The sequence below is a fragment of the Orcinus orca genome, chromosome 11 (assembly GCF_937001465.1).
Source record: "Orcinus orca chromosome 11, mOrcOrc1.1, whole genome shotgun sequence".
Lineage (NCBI taxonomy): Eukaryota > Metazoa > Chordata > Mammalia > Artiodactyla > Delphinidae > Orcinus > Orcinus orca.
The window spans coordinates 74,996,801-75,014,249 of record NC_064569.1 but is presented as its reverse complement, the minus strand read 5'-3'; the positions used below and the strand labels follow the sequence as shown (position 1 = coordinate 75,014,249).

Genomic DNA, 17,449 nt, shown 5'->3' with positions numbered 1-17,449 from the left:
TTATTTATTTTTTAATCAGGAAACCCTGTTGCGTTCCACTGCCTGTCTGTAGAGGCATTTAAGTTGCTCTGCAGGGCTGTAGGGGTTCCCCGGAATCCCCTGGGGCCTCTGACTCGGAAGAACGAGGGATACTGCTACTGAGCCTCTCTCTCCCCTAGTTTTGCAAATACGACCCTCCAAAATAAAGTGACTCAACTTGCTTAAAGACACAGTCAGTTAATGGCAGAGATGGATCTATAACTCAAATCCCCTTACCCTTGGCCCCTTTGTTGAATTCAGAATGCTGCCTATCCCAGGGCTATAATAGTGGGTGATAGAAGCCAACGCTGGGCCTTTGCCATTTTCCTCCATCGGCTCGCTCTGTTCTGCAATCTCGGTTTTTCTGTTTGGAACATCTTCAGCAGGTGTATCTGCATCTTCAGGAAAATCAGACGTGACTGAAAATTTTGGCTGGTCCAATTTGTCGTGCCTTGTTGACAGCAGCCCTGGGAGCTGTGGGACCAGTAACACTGCAGCCTCGATGCCATGCCTGTCAACCTAATAACGCTGTGTTTAAACACAATGTGTTCTGCTTTCGCCTAGGAGTCTGTCTATGATGCTTTATATTAAACAGTTAACTTTAGGACAAGCTCTATGGGTTATGGAAGTAGCAGCTTATCTGTGAGTCAAAGAAAACCAATGGTCAACCTGCCCAGAATTATTACCCTTACCTGCTTCGCACATTAACTGAAGTTCTCAGTTTTGGTCACTCTTCCTGGTAATAAGGCAATCTTCATTTTGTAAAATGCAAATGTGACATCCAGAAAGCATAACATTAACTTACCAGCATTCATTACTATCTTAAACCAGAGTTGATCTTTTACTTTTTTTTTTTTTTTTTTACACGGTACGCGGGCCTCTCACTGCTGTGGCCTCTCCCGTTGCGGAGCACAGGCTTCGGACGCGCAGGCCCAGCAGCCATGGCTCATGGGCCCAGCCGCTCCGCGGCATGCGGGATCTTCCCGGACCGGGGCACGAACCCATGTCCCCTGCATCAGCAGCCAGACTCTCAACCACTGCGCCACCAGGGAAGCCCTGATTTTTTACTTTTTATATTATCACCTAGTTCAGAGCGAAGTCCTAAAGGAATAGAGCTAATGTGGGTAAAAGTTGATTGGTGAAGGGTGGATATGGAGGAGAGCAGAAAAACAAATCTAGAGCTTGGGTACAGTGTTATATAAGGAGCCTGGACATTAACAGGAGAGAGAAAAATGGCGAGAGTGCCAAAGAATAAGTTCTGCCTGATTCCCAGTTTTGCCAAATTCAACATTTTCCCCAGAGTTCTCCTTGGTTAGCTCCCTTTCTTTGTTGATTTTGCCCAGCATTGGATGAAATGCTGAAATTTTGGAAAGAATAATAGCAATCATGATAGCTAATATTTATTGATACTGTTTGCCAGACATTGCTTGAAGCACCTACATGCATCAACTTATTTCATTCTTCCCCCAACATTTGGAGATGCCATTAACAGCCCCATTTCACAAATGATGACACTGAGGCCCAGAGGTTTGAAGAACTTCCTTAAGATCATCCAGCGAGTAAATGGTGGAATTAAGGTTCCAACCCAAGCAGTCTGGCTCCAAAGCCTATATTCTTAACCCCTGTGATCTGCTGTCTCCAAAATCACATCATTTGTTTTATTTATTTATTTTTATTTTATTTTATTTATTTTTATTTTATTTTATTTATTTTTGGCTGCATCACATGGCTTGTGGGATGTTAATTCCCTGACCAGGGATTGAACCCTGGGCCTGGGCAGGGAAAGTGCCAAGTCCTAACCACTGGACAGCTAGGGAATTCCTGAAGATCACAGCATTTGTAAGCAAATGGTAGGGTTAATCTTCAAATATAGACAGTCTGATTCCTGATCATTCTACTATAACCTCCTGGGCTGAAATGACTTTTTGAAACACATCACACCTTTACAGTCATGGAGACTCTAGTGGTCCAGAGAAAGTTTCTTGGTTTAGCATCTGCCTAAAGTTGTAGCAGTATGGTGTCTTAATAACAGTGCTCTATTGTTTTAATATAAAATGCCAATCTGACAAAGGCAGTTGAGTGTAAACCTCACAAAGTGTTGGGCAAAATCCCTGCCCAGCTGTTACTGTCCTAGACTGAAATGGAGAATTCAAGCAAAATTACTTCCTGTCTCTGTAAAAGGTCAGCTGGAATAAAAATTGGTTAATATTTCTCCTTCCTCTATATAGCCAAACACTGCTAGTATCCAGGGAACATCAAAAGTAAACCTGAAATCTTGGGTTTAGGAAATCACTGCACCATCTTTGGTTGTATTTAGCAAGGCCCTCTGGAGGGCTTTTTGGATATTATCTAATGAATTCTCACAGACATTCAGCCAAGTTTTAATCCCTTGGAGTGCCACCTTCCCGCTAAGAAGAACTTCCTGGAAATAAAGCAGATGACAGGTGTCAGATTAATATAAAAATGTGGCTATAGTTTGGAGAAAGACTTGCTCAACTCGTCTTCTCCCCTCTAATGATGGGAAGAGTTCTGGGAAGATGGTCCATTTGGCGGCTGGAGAAAAGAATCAAATGTGTATTAGGCTAGTGCTACTGGAACTCAGCTTCTTGGTGATTTTCTGGGAGCTGAGAGAATGGAAACAGGATTGCTGAAGGGAGATGGGAAAGGCTGAGGGATGGAGCAGCAAGTTTACATGATGTATAAACTACAGGGGGCTCCATGTTTGAAATTATTCCCTCTTCTTCTAATAACTAGCTATTTTCATATTCAAATTATTTCTCCCTACTGTTCAATAAATAAATGTGAAACAAAATCAAACAAACAAAAATACTCATTTTGTCAGAAAAGGTTCTTTTCTGTTATTCCACAGTTTTCAGGAGGGAGATGCCTCGCCCGCTCTGTTAATAGATTTGACCTATCTTTGCTTGAGAACATCTTTCATTTCCATGGTAGCCTTAAAGAAACAGTAAGACATGGCAACAGGGATTCCCAATCTTTTTGTCAAGAGAAGCCGCTTTTCCTTTTCTCTAGAGCTTTAAGGTCAAGGGATGGAGGTGGGGAGTTTCCAGCAGATGTTTCATTCCTCCCTGGGGAGACTATCAACCCCCAGGCCACTGACTTCTGCTCTATGAGATCAGGCTTTGAGATTTACCAGCAGATTTTCATTGACTGGTTGAGAACTCAGGTACAAGGATTCTTCCACCTGACGAGAAATGGTAAAACTCAAAAAAAAAAAAGAAAAAAGCAATCACTTGCTGTTTCACTTCCCCAGAACATGTTCCGAGCACCAGCTAAACTCATATCCCACCAGGTTTAGAGTGAAGTTGACATAGTTTGGCCTCTGGAATTTCTTCGTAGCTTTGCAGCATCTTTGTATATTTCCCGAACTGAGTTTCAAGTTTCATTCTCTTGTTGCCCTAGGTTGAGTTCCAGGCTTACCATATTGATCGAATGGACCTTCAGCCAGGTTTTCACCCCTTGGAGTGCCATCTTTCATCTAAGGTAAAAACTTCCCTGGAAATAAATCTCTGACTATAGGTGCTCACAATCCCCACTGTTTACTCTTAAACCGTTAGTATTTCTTGAGTTTTCAGGGTAAAAACTGAGATGTTGAGTTGAGAGTACAAACTGTGCTTCTGTTCTGAGTTGGAAAATGTGTAATATGGAGATGGAGAAACTGTTTGAATTGTCCAGGTAGCCATGCTAGGATGATTCCCTAGGAATACCTTATGGAGGAGTGTATGGGCATCAGAATTTAACCCATAGAATTGCAGATTTTAGAGTTAGAAGGAATTTCAGTAGATCGTTTGGTCCAGTCCAAACGTCTTGGGTAGAATGACCTCATTTTACAGATGACACAGAGGCCTGGAGAGACTAAAGCCATATCTGAAGTTATCTGGTTATCTTCTAAGAGTGCCTAGGGCCCTTATCTTCTGCCTCCTACTTTATGCTACTTTACAGATATTTAAAGGAACCTATGATGCCAACATGTAATGACTTATGTACACGTGGTGTTTGCAAGGGAGAGAGAGAATGGAATCTTTATGAGATCAGTCCTTCTGATTCCTAGCCTAATTTGACTGCTTTAAGAATCTGGCCCAAACTCAATCAAAGTGATGCCCTGTCACATAGTCAGAGTTTATGGATTAATGGTTTAGATGCCTGACTTTATGGTATAACATGTTTCCTATTCCATCTTTGTTAACTTTATTCCATACTGATCCTCTGTTGAAGTCTCCTCCTATCCTTCTCCTGTTTGCCTCATGACCTGCCACCTCTGCTTGGTTTTTTTTGCTTTTTCTTGGGTCGTTCCCCAATAAAAGAGTGAGTCCTCAAAAGGTCAGATAGGCAACACTATTCCTGGGTCAACCAGTTTCCCAGGTCTTACCTCCTATATGCTGCTTGTAGACGGCCCACATCCAGTCTATAAGAGACATTGGTGAGTGGCGAAGACCTTTTCTGGTGATAGTTATTGTAATTACGAACTCCAGAGCTATATAAAAATTGCTTTCATCATCACTGGAATAAAGATAGAATTTAAGAAGAGTGAGAGAGAGAAGAAAACAGATAGTGGGGGTTAGTTTGTGGAGTTCCCAGTTAGTGTGTGTCTTTGCAGTAACCAAGTAGTATCTGGAGTGCTAGATTTAGAGTTGAAATACAGATTCTGCACTTGAACTATGCATTTTGAATTACTGCAGACAGAGGCCAAGAATGCAGTTGATATAAAAATACCCATTCCCACACAGACAAATGTGGGAGAGGGAACCATATGGAACCTGAGAAGGAATGGCATCAGACATAGACATTTTTCTTAACCTCAGTAGCTAGCATGCCCCCAATTGCTTTGTAGAAAGAAGCAGAAGCTTGTTTTAGATGATTATTATCATCTAATATTATTGTGAATTTATCTCATTCAATATTGTTGTAAATTTGTACATATATAGTTATACTGTATTCAATATCTATTGCTGTGTAACAAATTAACCCAAGATTTTGTGGCTTAAAACAACCACCATTTATTATCTGACAGTTTCTGAGAGTCAGAAATCCCAGAGTGACTTAGCTGGGTGGTTCTAGCTCAGGGTCTCCTTTGAGGTTATGGTCAAGATATCAGCTAGGGCTGCATCATCTGTAGACTTGGATGGGCCTGGAGGACGTTTCCAAGAAGGCTTGCTCACTGGAGTCGCCAGTCTCTCGCTAGTGTTGTCCAGAAATTTTAGTTGTTTGCCATGTGGGCATCTCCATAGCGCTGCCTTGGAATCCTCAAGACAGTAGCTGGCTTCTCCCAGAGTGAGTGGTCCAAGAGACAGAAAGAGAGAGAGGCAGAACACTCAACACAGAAGGTGCAGTCTTTTGGGGGGTCCTTTTTATTTTGGTAAAAAATATATAACATAAGTTTATCATTTTAACCATTTTTAATTATATAATTCAGTGACATTAAGTACATTCAGTTGTTGTGCAGCCATCACCACTGTCCATTTCCAGACCTTTTCATCATCCCAAACAGAAGCCCCGTATACCCATTAAACAATAATTCTTCATCCGCCTAACTCCCAACCTCTGTTCATCTCAGTTCTACTTTCTGCTTTATGAATTTGCCTATCCTAGGTACCTCATATAAGTGGAATCATATAATATTTGTCCCTTTGTGTCTGGCTTATTCACTTAGCACAATGTTTTCAAGATTTTTTCATGTTGTAGCATGTATCAGAATTTCATTCCTCTTTATGGCTGAATAATATTCCACTGCATGTATATACACATCTTGTTTATCCATTCACGTGTGACGGGACACTTGGGTTGTTTTCACCTTTGCTGCATCTTTTTATAACCTAATATGGAAGTGACACACCATCACTTCTGCTGTAATCTAGTCCCTGGAAGCAAGTCACTATATCGAGCCCACACTCACTATATTCACACTTAACGGAAAGAGAGGAATATCAAAGAATTTGTAGATGTATTCCTAAAAGAATAAAAAATACCTAAGTTAACTTTACTAACTGAACATGATTCTTTTCATGGGGCTTGGTCATTGTTCTTAATTCTCTTAATTGTTTTGTAAAATCCTGAGCTTAAGAATCTTTCCAAGGACTGTACCCAGAGTAGCCCCAACCAGAGCAAAGCACTGAAAATGGGCAAAGCAGAAAATTGTCATGCCTTACACACATTGCCCTAACAAGGTTCATGTTGGTACATGAGATACCAAAAAAATGCAGACCTAATTTCTATGCTGCTCTTAGGCCTGGGTTTATCAGCAGGAAGAATGAAAGTAGGCCTGCCTCATGTTTCATTTTACTGCATGTGAGCGGGAACCTTTTAAGTGGCAGTAGTGGCCGCAGCATATGTGTTTAGAACACATTCAGAGTTATTCCTGTTGGAGCCTGTCTTTGTATGTGGTTGAAAGAAGGCTTGGTCTCTAATGACAAAAATAACAACAAAGGAATGATCCCCCCCACCCTCCTCCTATTATCCTTTTTATTAATCCTGTAAATGTTCTTATTTCCTTCTTTTAAGACTGTTACCACAAAGCTGAGCTCCTTTCCCTTTTTAATTTTTTACACTACTTTCAATTGTCTATTTTGTGATGAATGTAAGGAATTTGGAAGTAGTTTGCAGAGGTGAAGCCAGGGAGGATAAAAAAGCAATTACCTCATGCCAATTACACCAGGAAATAGTGGAGGTGCCATTCCTGCGGCATTTCTGTCCATTTTTCTTCATTACTGTAATGGTGGCCGCTCTCCTCATTAGCCGACACATTTCTCTTCATTACCAGCTGTGGTGATGGGGGTGATGATGAGTGCTATTTACAGCTGGAATTCTGTGACAGGCCCAGCAGATGAATAATAATTATTCAAACAGATATATGGAGGCCAAAAAAGGTGAGTGGTTAAAGTCAGGCTATTGTGTCCCAGAAAGGCAGGGAGATAATTTCTTTTGAAGGGGGTTTGGTTCATATTCCTCAATCAGGAACTCCTGCAGTGCTGGGCTGGAATGGCTTATCTGAGGTACTCAGTGTGTTCTTACAAGAACTGAAGGGAAAACAATGAATCGTTTAAACCATAAAACAAATGTTTATTCCCATTGAACCCTAGCTTCATCTACAGGGAGGAAGCAGGGCTTTCCTTGAGTCTACACTCAAAAGATAACTTATCCCAAAACCTTCCATCCCATCCCTCCACCCATGTGTCCTGCTATCTATCTATCTATCTGGGGGAATCGTGTTATGGCAATACTTATAAAGTGTATTAACTATCATCTATCTATCTGTGTATGTATGTATGTGTGTATCTGTCTATCTATCTATGTAGTCAGCGTTCTCCAGAGAAACCCAAAAAGCAGGATGTGTACAAAGAAAGAGGAAAAGAGATATATCTTAGTGAATTGGCTCATGTGATTATGGAAGCTTGGAGAGTTCAAAATCTGATGGGGTAAGCCAGCAGGCTGGGAACTCAGGGAAAAGTTGCAGTTCTAGTTCAAAGGCAGTCTGCTGGCTGCTTGTTCAGGGTACATCAGTCTTTCTTCAATTAAGGCCTTCAACTGATTGGATGAGGACTTCCCACCTTGTGGAGGGCAGTCTGCTTTACTTGAAGTCCACTGATTTAAAGGCTAATCTCATACAAAAAACACCTTCACAGAAACATCCAGAATAATGTTTGACCAAATATCTGGGCACCATGAGCCAGCCAAGTTGACACTCAAAAGTAACCATTACTCTATCTATCTATCTATCTGTAAATCTAGACCAACAAGGTACAAAGAATTTCTGCCTCACAAATAAAGGTGCTAAATTGGGTTTTTACCTAATGACAAGTCTTTAAATTGGGCTATTAAGATTCTTTTGGAGGTGAGGTCAGTAGTTGAAGAATCCAGCAGCTCTAGTCAGGAATTGAGCCTTGCTTTCTATCCAGCCTCCTTCCAGACACTTGAATTGAGGAGAATAATTGCTTGAAGGGCAGGAGAGGATCTGTAAGTGAATTTGGAAAAGAGGCAGAGTGTAAATATCTTTGGGAACTGTGGTGAATTGTTTAGTAAAGAACATCTTTCAATTTAATCATCTAATTGTTCCTCTTGCTTTGACTTTCTCCCTAGCAATGACCCTCACAGTTATTCCATGAACCTTGCTCAACTAAAAAAGGTGTTGTTGAAATAGGCTGCAGAAGTTCCAAGCCAGACAAGTAGGAACAAGTCAGCTTCCCAGAGACAGGCTCACAGGCAAGACTCTAGTTAACCCCTGCTGGCCTGGAACATTTGGGAAGGAGGAAAAGATTTCCACTAGCAGGGCATTGCCATTTGCAAACTCTGATGGTGTGTGCAACCTGTTAAGAATGATAGAGGCAGTATTCCAGCACAGCAGGCTTTCAGTATGAGACAGAGGGATGAAAGGAGTACAATATGAAAACAGCAGGTGAGAATGGATGTATCACACAGGGAAAAGATGTTAGAGGAATACTGAGGTATATTAATTCTCCCCAGGTCCCCTCAAATTCAGTAGCTTCAGTGAAAGCAAAGGTAGGCTCTTGAATTAGGCCCAGGCTCCTAACAAGTGCCACAGCACCATCTGCTTACTAGCAAAAGGCATAGGAGGTGAGAAAGACAGACCTGCAGGCCAACCAGTGATATTTTCTTCAATAACCTTGATTTCCTTAGGGGCCCTCACAAGCTGTCATGTGTGGACAAGCTCAGGGAATTTGATGTCTCCTAAGTGATGCTTCTACAGAGTTAGGCTACTTCTGCAGGCAAGATGGCATTTGCCCAGTGGCTTGTGGGATAATTTGCACTTTTCTAAGGGCTTGAAACAAGCAACAGAAGCAGCAACTGCTTGGCACTTGGGAAGTCCTTCCTAATGATCTGGGTCTGGAGAGGCTTCTCAGTTTACCGTCTATGGGCAAGTTGTCAGACTCTGTCCATGACAAATCGTTCACCATTGAGAAAGGGCATGTACCTTCCCACCTATCTCATTATAATTTAATGAAACAAGGACCAATGAAAAGTAAATAAAGGCATGAATCAACTATATCTCTGAGAGATAGAGCTCAGGGATTTCCTGAAATAACTGGCTCAAGTCTTTTGGACTAGGTATTTTATTTATTTTCCTTAGTGTTTGAGCAACTTGCTATTTCCCTAAACCAATTTCTTGAGCCCCTGAGCAGGGAGCATGTTATGACAATCTCCCCTATGTAGACCCAACCAGCTTGAGTCCATCATGACTTTGCCCTAACTTGGCATCTGACATACATTTGGAAGGTGTGGGTGCACTAATTTCACCAGGCCTCTCCCCACTGCCCCTGAGTAACCTTCTCCATTCTCATGGATTCAACTCCCACCTATAGTTGATGACCTCCAATCCATATCCCTCTTCTGAGCCCCATACTCTCTTCTGAGCTTCAGCCTGGACCTCTCAACCTGCATGTAGAATAGACACCTCAAACAACATGTCCAAAACTGAATTCACCCCAAATTTTCTGTTCTGTTTTCTTTCTTGGCTCTGTTAGTGGCACCACACTACACCAGTCACTGGAATTGTTACCCTTAACTTCTCCATCTCCACCCACCCTCATGCATGCACATTTAATTTATCACCAAATTATGCTGATTTCATATTCTGAAAAGTGTTTTTTCCAATGCATCTCTTTCTTTTCATTCCTACCACTATTACTGTAACCCAAGCTCTTAGAGTCATCCTGATTTGCTTGTAAGTAGTCCCTCTGCCTCTTGTCTTAACTCATTTAAGACTACATAGCTGCTGAATAATCTCTAAAATACTTAAAATCTTTAAAATCTCCCCATCTTTACAGAACTAAACTACTTATTCAGACCCTCTTTGACATCGTTCTCCAGTGTTTTCTCCCAATAACTGCCCCTTTCCCTTTCTCCTCTTGTAATACCCTTTTAATTCCCCACATGTGCCCTGCTGCTTCCAGCCCCATGCCTCTGTGGGAGTTATTTCTTCAATCTGGAACACTCATCCCACCCTTCTTCACAGACTAATTATGTCTGACTCATCTTTAATACTCAGCTAAAGCATTATCTCTTCCAGGAAATCTCTTGTGAACTCCCAGATGGAACAAGGACTGTGCCTCTCTACTATTCCCTATAAGACTGTGGATATCTCTGTTATCAACCCCCATGTCCATCTCTCTCACTGGATTTTTAGAACATTAAAAAAAAAAATCTTTACCCTCAGGGTTCCACAATGGGCACTGAAAATTTTTATTTTGCACTGAATTCCTATGTCTTTGTATTTTTAGACCCTCAACCATGCAATATTACTAATTGTACCAACAAATTTATTTGATTCACTAAGACATCATAATATCAGTTTATTGTGCATGGAACATCCCTATCTAAAAATCTCCAAGGGTTTTGAATATCTCCACTCTTGAAAGCCATACATCTTCTCTGTAACCCGCAACATCTACTTCTCCAATACCACTGACCTCCTTGAGACATGACTGTTGGATCTGTGACGTATGTTTCCAGTGTGACAGACATTGTGGACTTACTCTCCTGGCTGCAGTTTTGGGGCACCACAAACTATCATCAGAGCATTACACAAGCCAAAGCAACCTAGCACACTTGTGTGTTTGTGCCTGTGCTTCATTTCTCAGGTGATTCTGATACTTACTCAAATTTAAGAATCATTACCTAAGTCTTTCCATGCAACCTAAAACTCCATTAGGATTTTGAAAACCAGTATATGCTGTCTCAAATTGGCCAAAAAGTTAAGTAAAATTTACCTTTTCCCTGCAAACTCAGCTAAACCAGGTCTCTCTCAACCCTTACTGAACCTATGGGACTTTCTTTTTTAAGCTAAGTTCAGAACTTTGTGTTTCTAGTATTTTACATTTTATCTGCTAATTTTGGAAGCTACTTCAAGACTGCTCATTTCATTGCGAATCCATGACCTACCACAGAAGACCTTAGCTAAGCTGTATGTACAAATTTAGTCATGAAATCTTATATCCTTGCAGAGTTTTCATCTAAATTTCCAATAAAGATGGTGAGACCTGAATCAAGAACAAGAGTCCCCCTTTTCCCCCATTGTAAGCTATTTCCCCATATGGCAGTCTTTGATCTTTTAAAATCATGAATCAGATCACATCATGCTCCAAATTAAAATGCTCCAGTGAATTCCCTTACACTTACTATGGTCTTCAAGACTGCACTGACCTGGCCTTGCAGACTTTATCTGCCTTATTCTTCCAATATGCCAAGCTCATGGCCAGTCCCAGGCCTTCATATATTGCTAGTCCTTTGGTCTAGAATGCTCTTACATCAGATCCCCTCGTGGCTGCTTCCCCTTTAATAGTCAGGTCGGGTCAAATGTCAACACCTAAGAAATATTCCTCTTCTCACTCTAGCTAATGTGTATGCTTTATTTTTATTTAACATCTGTAATTATCTTTATTTGTTTAGTTGTTGTTTTATGAGAGCAGAATGTTGTCTTGTTCATCAGTGTATCCTCAGCACCTAGAAGATGCTCAGTAAACATTTTTTGAATAAATAAAAGGATAATACCTTTTTGCTTATTTACAATGATCTATTAATCAACCTGCTTTGGATATAGTTATTCAATTAGCTACTGATTATGCTTATGTTAGCAACAGGCATATCAAGAAAGACTTTACCAAAACTCATTCTTGATACTGACATTTGTGTATAATATAATTGTGGTATTTTCCTGATATCTGTATGTCCATCCAAAAAGGAAATCAGGTTCATTTGACAGAACATTTTCTTAGTGAACCCACATTGGTTCCTTGAGATCATCTTTTAGCTCTCTAATTTAGAATTTGCCAAGAATTTCTATCAGTTACACTGGATTTTACTCTGTTGATCCCCCTCTCCCTCATACATTCTTTCTGAAAACCGTGGGGTTTGTTCATCACCTCTCTCCTACCCCTCTCATACTTTGTGATTTCTAAAAGGTCATTTACAGTGTCCTGCATTCACATGTATTCGGTCTTTAGTGTGATGGAGATAGCAAGGTATATGATTGAGCGGCAGAATATGGTCTCTAGCGCAGTGCTTCTCAAAATGCAGTGTGTGTAAGATTTACCTGGAGATCTTATTAAAATGCAGATTTTGATTCCATAGGTCTGAGATTCCACATTTCTAACACACATCCAGGTAATAAAAATGCTGCTGATCTGTGAACCGTATGCTGACCAGAAGACTCTAGAGTCAGACTGTCTGGGCTCAAATCCCAGCCCTGCCATGGGCAAGCTGTTTAGCTTCCCCAGGCCTCAGTTTTTCCATCTGAAAAATGGAGAAAACAATAGCATCTACTTTCCAGGTTTTTGTGAGGATTAAGTTAGGGTGTATATATCAAGCACTTAGAGCAGAACCCTGAATCTGATAATAAACATTTTCCATGATTATCACTACCTTAGAATGTAATTCATCCAGACTTGAGTTCAGATAATTGTGACATGCTTTCTTATTATCTGCTCATCTATCTTGGGCTTTGATTCTCCTGTAAAAACTGAATTTCTATTTCCCATATTTTCCAGCCTATTGCTTTTTGAGGTAAAGATAAAAACATATAGGAGTGGAGAACTTTAACTTGTTTTTGTCATGCATTAATCATGTACCCTCTACCCCAAGTCAGCTTATCCTTTTCATGTTTTTATTCTTGTTCCAAGTGCACTTTGAAATATTCTATTTAATGTTCTTGGCATTTTGGTAAACTTTAATTCATTCTGACACGGTTCAATGTCAGGAGTCTATTTAACAGTAATAACAGAATCATTTTATATTAGTTATTGAGGATAGCTAAGTGATTTATTCAAATCATTTTGTGGCCTAAATGAACAAGAGCTCCTCACACGCCGGATCTTGCTTCCCAGGTGAGGAGGCCAGATAATAACAGGTAAGCTTTCAATTACCTTTGATGTGGAACAGATAGAACAAGTGTGGAGTTTATTATCAGTTCTCCGAAAACTCACCACACCCTTGTTTAAAGACAATTTAGATAACTGGGATGGTAATGAATGTGATCATTGCTAGGTGCACATTATATCAATTTTTACAAAGTTGTTGCCAAATTCCAGTTTATTTGGATAAAAACCAACTTAGGGTGTAATGTCACTAACATGCCTTATAAATCATGGCTATGATAAGTATTATAAAAATTAAAGTGATAAGTCTGCAGTTCTCACAAAGCAGCAATCATTAGCTTGTATGATAAATTGGAAATCATCCACACCTAGGCCAGTGGCTGAGCGCTGGCAGAGTCCATGGCAAACTATGCTGTGTGAACTGTAAATAATAAGAACAACTTGGATTTGCAGTCAATTTAAGAGATTATAAAATCTTCCCGCATATATTATTTTATTTGATCTCCCCAGTGGAATCTTAAATAATTCCTCAGAAGCATTTATTTCTTTCTACCACTTATGGAGTGGTAGTCAATACCTTGGGCTCTTAAATCAGATTACCTGATTGTGTTAATTTAGCTCCTCCAGAAACAGATGCCAAACTGGTATTAAACATGCAAGGATTTTCTTAAGGGAAATGCCTGTATTGGAGAAAACGGGAGAGGGAGCTGGGATAGGCTGGGTGAGCCAACATCAGTGATGCTTGTCTGACCCTAAGTGAAGGAGACAGGGAGGCAGGTTGTGTGGAAGCATCTTAGACTGCTGTGAAGTCTAGGAGAGGTGTGGCAAGGATCTTGAGGAGTTCTTAAGGGAAAGGGAGCTGTCAGAGAACCCATGTCATCCAGGAATGGCCCTACACAGCATGCCTGCAATAGATTTCAGTGTGCTGCAGCTGGGCACCTTGGTCAATACTGCATCCTGTAGCTGGAGATCATAGGTGCCCATGGTTCAAATCGTAGCTCCACCATTAATTCGCTGTGTTATTTCGGCAAATTGCTCTGCCTCTCTCAAAGACCCATCTTACTCATTTGTATACTGGTAATAATAGTTATATGTCCTCTGTTGTGTAGCTTAAACCCTCACTGCATCAACTGCTTCCATAAAATAGGGGATCCAAGCCCATCTACTGCTTAGCATGTGATAGGGCTGAAATTCATAGCCATCCTGGGCTAAAGGGCTTTCTAATGTCACTAATCAGGAAGGATTTGAAATATTTTACCTTTTGACTTTTGAATAATATTCTCTCTTAAAAAATGTATAAAGAACAAAGAAATAATATACTGGGAACAGAATGAACAAGAGTCTTAGGAACATGTAAAACTAATACCAAAAGATCTAATATCATGTCCTTGGAGTCCTGGAAGGAGAGGAGAAAGAATATGGGGCTGAAGAAGTGCTCAGATACCATGGCTGAAACTTCCAAAGGACATAACCTACAGATTAAAGAAGCTGAGCTAACCACAAACAGGATAAATCCAAAGAAACACAAAAATGTGCATTAAAGATGCATCATAGTCAAATTACTGAATATTAAAGACAAAGAACAATCTTGAAAGCAGTGAGAGAGAAACAGTACCTTACCTACAAGGGGAAAACAACTTGAATAAGAGTGGATTTTGCAGAAGGAAGTAGTACAGCATTTTTCAAGTGCTGAAATTAAAGAACTGCCCCTGCAGAATCCCATATCCAGTGAAAATATCTTTTAGAAATGAAAATCAAGAAATTCTCAGATGAAGAAAAACTAAGAGAATTTATCACCAGCAGAACTTCCTTAAAAAAAAATGGCTAGAGAAAATTCACTAAATGGAAAGGAAATGATAAAAGATGGACCCTGGAATGTTGGGAAGGAAGAAAGAACATGATTAGCAATAATAAGATTAAATACAATAGACTTCTTTTAGTTTTCTAAATTATGTTTGATGGTTGGAGCAAAAATTATAACAATGTCTCATATGGTTCTAAATGTATATTGAGGAAATATTTAAGCTAATTACATTTTAAACAGGTAATAAAGGGCATATAGCTCAGAAAGGAAGAAATAAAACTCCCTAGATCTAATAGGTAAGTTTCTCAAGGTGCAGGATTCAAAAAGCATACCAAAAAAAAAAAAAAATTGTATTTCTACATACTAGTAATGAACACATAAACACCAGACTAAAAATACAGTACTATATACAATTAATCAAAAAATGATGTACTTAGGTGTAAATCTAATAGAATGTACATAAGATTTATATGCTAAAAACTACAAAATGGTGACAAAAGAAATCAAAGAAGACCTATTTAAATGGAGAGGCATACCATATTCATGTATTAAAAGATTCAACTTAGGAAAGATAAAATCCCAAGAGTTCTATAGCAAGAGTTCTATAGATATAGCTGGTCAGGGAACTAAGATCCCGCAAGCCGCATGGTGTGGCCAAAAAAAAAAAAAGAATAAAGTAGGAGTAATCATGTGCTTGATTAGAAGACGTATCATAAACTTCAATAATCAGAATATATGGTACTGACAGAGGGATAGACACATACATCAGTGGGACAGAATAGAGAAGGAACCCAGAAGTAAATCCATGAAAATACGCCCAACTAATTTTTGAGAAAGGTGCAAAAGCAATTTAATGAAGGAAAGATAGCATTTTCAACAAATAGAGCTGGAGCAACTGGACATCCATAGACAAAAACTGAACCTCAACCTGTCTTACATCTTATACAAAAATTGACTCTAAATGGATCATAGACTTAAATGTAAAAAAACTTAAAAACTTTTAGAAAAGCAATGAGAGATTCTTCAGGATCTAGAGCTAGGCAAAGAATTCTTAGATTTGACATCAAAGGCAAAATCCATAAAAGAAAATCCATGAAAATTGATTATGTAAACTTAATTAGACTTAATCAAAATCATACTTTTTGCACTGTGAAAAATCCTATTAAGAGGATGAAAAGACAGGATACAGACAGGCAGAAAATATTTGCAAACCACCCATCTAAAGGACAAGTATCTAGAATATATAAAGAACTTTCAAAACTCAATAGTAAAAAAAACAATAATCCAGTTAGAAAATGAGCAAACGACAAGACTTTTCACAGAGGGAGTATACAGAAAGCAATTAAGCACATGAAAAGATGTTCAACATCATTAGCCTTTAAATGAAATTAAAACCTCAGTGAGATAGTACCACACACTTACCTACTTATATGTCACATGTAACCTATTAGCTTAAAATTGAAACCAAAGTATGGAAAATTTATAAAATATACAGCATACTCTAACAGACAAATGCATGAGGCACCCCTGCACTTTATACTATTTGCCAGATACTCTTATAACCCTTTGCAACAGTAATTTAGAAAGCATATAATCAATATTTTCTAGTTAAATGATTAAATTATTGGATTATTGAATAGTTGAATGAATAAATGAATGTATGAATAGATGGATGGTGCTGACTGAATGCTTGTGTCCCCCCAAAATTCATATGTTGAAACCTAATCCCCAATGTGATGGTATTTGGAGGTAAGTGTTTGGGAGACACTTAGGTCATAAGGGTAGAGTCCTCATAACTGGTATTAGTGCTCTTATAAAAGAGACCCCAGACAGCTCCCTTGACCCTTCCACCATGTGAAGACACACATCAAGAGAATGGCCATCTATGAACCAGAAAACAGGCCCTCACCAGACATGGAATCTGTCAACACCTTGATCTTGGACTTCCCAGCCTCCAGAGCTATAAGAAATAAATGTCTGTTGTTTAAGCCACCCGGTCTATTGTATTTTATTATATATTCTATTATAGAGGCCCAATGGACTAAGACAGATGGACGGATAGATGGATGTGTGGGTAGATGGATGGATGGATGTTTGGAATCAGTGAATTGTGGATCAATGTAAAACATGTTAAGACATTTACAAGCATGAGGTTAAAGAGCTTATTTTAACTGAATTCTGGTCACAGTACCAATTTAAAGGCACAGGGCTAGGGCAGAAAGATACAGGAAGTTCAAAAAAAATCAGAAAAATTTGTCACACCTTGTAAATAGTAAATAAGAACTCCTTAAGTTATAGACATCTTTGGGAAAAAGTGCATAACTTCTTGGGATAAGTACATAATACAGATGTTTTGTTTAGAACTTTTCCTGTTAACTGCTGCGTAATCTGGCCATTTTCAGGACTGTGTATCTTTGATCTCTCAGACTTTTGGCTGACCACACCTTGGAAGTTAGCTATTTGTTTTCAGCATGGCAGGAAATGCAATGGCAAGCTTCCTGACAAGGAAGGCCTGTAATGGAGCAACATGTGTGCTGGCACAACCATTTGCCTGCCTTTGACCCTTGACAGGACTTGACCTCCACCTTCTGAGCATTCTGTTTCCTAGATTTGGGTCAGAGGTCACCACACTTGACCTCTGGTGTCAGTGTGATTTCTGACACTCCCAACTCCCGACTTGGTTTTCATTGTTCTGCATAACCTAAAGTTCCCTAGGATCCAGAAAAGCTCTTCCACTAGTTCCCACCAGCTGTTGCCACCTTTGTTCTCTCCCTACCCTGGTCCT

The 17,449-nt window shown here is 39.6% G+C and overlaps 1 long non-coding RNA gene across 1 annotated transcript in view; it reads left to right on the top strand.

Annotated features, from left to right (window-relative positions):
- The window catches only part of LOC117201165 (uncharacterized), a 384,049-nt gene that overhangs the window by 270,707 nt on the left and 95,893 nt on the right, over positions 1-17,449 (top strand). Inside the window, exon 4 of the long non-coding RNA XR_007470317.1 lies at positions 3,439-3,519. This is a non-coding gene — a long non-coding RNA (uncharacterized LOC117201165). The remainder of the gene's footprint in view (positions 1-3,438; positions 3,520-17,449) is intronic.